This window comes from Alexandromys fortis, unplaced genomic scaffold (genome assembly GCF_014885135.2).
Source record: "Alexandromys fortis isolate MF-2015 unplaced genomic scaffold, M_Fortis_MF-2015_v1.1 scaffold_848, whole genome shotgun sequence".
Taxonomy (NCBI): domain Eukaryota; kingdom Metazoa; phylum Chordata; class Mammalia; order Rodentia; family Cricetidae; genus Alexandromys; species Alexandromys fortis.
Window position 1 is genome coordinate 15,359 of NW_026068745.1, and position 3,091 is coordinate 18,449.

Below are 3,091 nucleotides of genomic sequence, written 5' to 3' on the forward strand. Positions count from 1 at the left end.
AGAGACAGGCAGACATAGACACACAGAGACATAGGTTTAGTCTGTAGAAGCAATCAAAATAGAGATCCATTTAAGGACTGTTGCTTTTAAGCAATTGGATGCTACTTTGTCACAAGTTCAGAAACATAGCCAGGCAAACATGACTTGAAGATGCATTAAATTCAGAAAAGTCTGACATAGATGCAAGAATTGTGATGACCTTGTAGGGATGACTGATCAACAAACAGCTTTAGAGCTTACAAAATACTTTGTTTTCCTGGTGTTTGCTTTTTACTATAGATAGAACATCTTTTAATTAAAAGTTTTCACATAGTAAAGGAAATAATGAATTTCAATATGACATTTCCATACACACATATCATTGTAGTTTGTTCATGCTCTTTTGTACTCTTTCTTTTTTTTGGCTAATCCCCCTTCTCTCCCCAAATAATTAACCTCCCTCTTTTATGTCTTGTGTGTGTGTGTGTGTGTGTCTGTGTGTGTGACATGTCAAAATTCCTTTATCCATTAATCTGTTGATGAACACCTAGGATGATGCCATAACTTGGCCATTGTGAATACTGCCACAAAAGAAACAAGGGCTCTGTCGTCTCTCTGTAACAGGCTGGCTCAGATTCCCTTGCAGCTATTCCTAGCAATCCTGCAGATACATCATGTGACAGTTCTATCATCAGTGCTTTGAGGAACCTGCACTGTGATTTTCCACAGAGGCTGGATTGACATCTCCACCAGGTTTCATTTTCTCACATTCTTCCCAGCATGTGATGTCGCTGCTTTGTTTTTGGTGGCCATATCGACTGCAGTGAGGTGGAATCTGAATGTAGTTTTACCTTGCAGACCTCCCGCTGTCTAAGGATGTTGAACACTTTTCCTAACACTATCAGCCATATTTGCCTTTCTTCTTCTAAGAATTTTTTGTTTAGTTCATTGGTCAATGTATTGATTGAATGATTTGAATACTGATATTTGAGTATTTTATTTCAGTGTAAGGTATAGAGATAGCAAGAAATTCCTTCCTTCTGTGTGTGGTGTCTCCACTCTGCTGCCTATTCCCTTTGTGCCACGGACCGTCCCTCTTGGAGACCGATATCCACAGGAGAACAGGGTGAAGGATAGGATAGCCAGGATACGACGCAAGGGAATGACAGACAGACACACTGGTAGTAGTGAGAATCTGCTGCAATTTTACTTCTGCAAAGCTTCAGTTTTTGTACAAAACAGATCAAAGAACTTGGCAGGCTCACTGCATCACCCCACTCAGGGTTCCAGACATAAATCAAGGCTAAACATAATCAAAATAGAGCTTATTCTACGTGCTCGTTCTACGTGCTCCCCTCTACGTGCTCAAGATGTTGGCAAGGACTTTTAGTTTTGTTTTGTCTCTTAGAATTCTGTCTCACACCATTATTTACCTTCTACCGTGGGAGACCAATTCCCAGGGTCCTGTGTTTAGCTTTTCATCTATATAGTTTTTTATTCTTTGCTCCATATTCCCTAATAGTTTTCTCATGATAGTTCCTATACCAATATATTAAAGCTGGTCTCATGTTTTTAATAATTTCCTTTCTTTCCTTCTTACTATAAAGACACCAGGGCTTCTGAGATCTAGCTAATCTTTCCATAAAGGGGAATTTTCTCTAACTCTCCTTTTCTCTCTAAATCTGATTCACTATGACGATTCCCTCATAACATATCAACTTTAGCTGCTTCTGTTTCATAATTAATAAAGTTTCCCAGGCTCATGTGGCGTGGGGCATACTTTATTTCCTCAAGGACTGCTTTAATGAACGGTGGAGCCGAGCCAAGGATGTACTTTGATCTCTTGGTAAGCGGTCAGCTATAAACAAGAAAATTAAGAAATACAGAGAAAGATCAGGCAAGGTGTTAGGAGGGCTCGCTCTCAAGGCCATCTCCAGATACGAGATTTGCCTAGGGCATCAGGTCCTCTCTGGACCGCTGATTGCCAGGGGGACCACCTGGGGCTTCGCTCCAAGAAGCTCTAACCCCAACCCTTCAGCAGGTAAAAGCCAGCGCAGAGGCATTTTGTCACTACACGGCAGTCACTGCTGTGGACGTGGCACCTTTGTGTGCAGCTCTACAGTTTTAGAAAACCCAATCTGTCAGTTGTGCCTCCTGAGCACTTGGAGCTCTTGTCAGAATGTCCGTTCCATGCCTCGCCTCATATGACATGTTCTTTCCATTTCAGGCCAGCAGTTTCAAAATTGAAAGCCTTTTATTAAGGTCGTTGCTGCAGACCTAATTGACTTCTGTACAATTAGGTGAGAGATAGTGACTTACACTAATTCTTCTTCAAGAGAACATACAGTTTTCTCAGCACCATTTGGTGAAAATGTGGTGCTTTCTGTGGTGTGAGCTTTTGGCACCTTTGTCAAAAATGAGGTCAAATGACCATCTGCGATTCCAGGACTTGGCAGATAGTGGCAGGAGGATCAGTAGTTCAAGGCAAGACCATCCTGAGCTGCAAGGGATCCTGTCTCAGACACACATGCCAACCTGTACCTGTGTGGATTTACTCTGAGTCTCTTTTCTATTCCTTTGTCTTTGTCTCTGTTTTGGTGCTGGTAGCATGGTGTTTTTGTCTCTATGGTTCTGTAGTGTGACAAATTAGGACGTTGCCATGCTTAGGATAGCTTTGGTTATGTGTGATGTTTTGTGTCTCTGTGTGAATTTTGGAAGATCTTTAGGAATTCGGAGAAGAATAACATTTTTATTTTGATATGGATCGCACTGAATCTGTCAATTGCTTTTGGTAAGATCACCATTTTCAGAATATTAATTTTAAAAATTCATATCAGAAAGTCATTTTTCAAATTGTTTCTTTGGTGTTTTAAATATTTTATAATTTATGAAAATTTATTTTATCTGCTTTGGTGTGAAGGTCCAGATCCTCTGGAACTGGACATGTGAGCTGCAATGTGGGTGCTGGGAATTGAAGCCAGGCCCTCTGGAAGAGCAGCCAGTGCTCTTAGCTGCCAAGCCATCTCTCCAGGCCCAATGTTTAACATATTTATTGCTTTGTTTGTTTGTTTCATTGCTTTATAAATAATATCATTTAAAATGTCCACTTCCT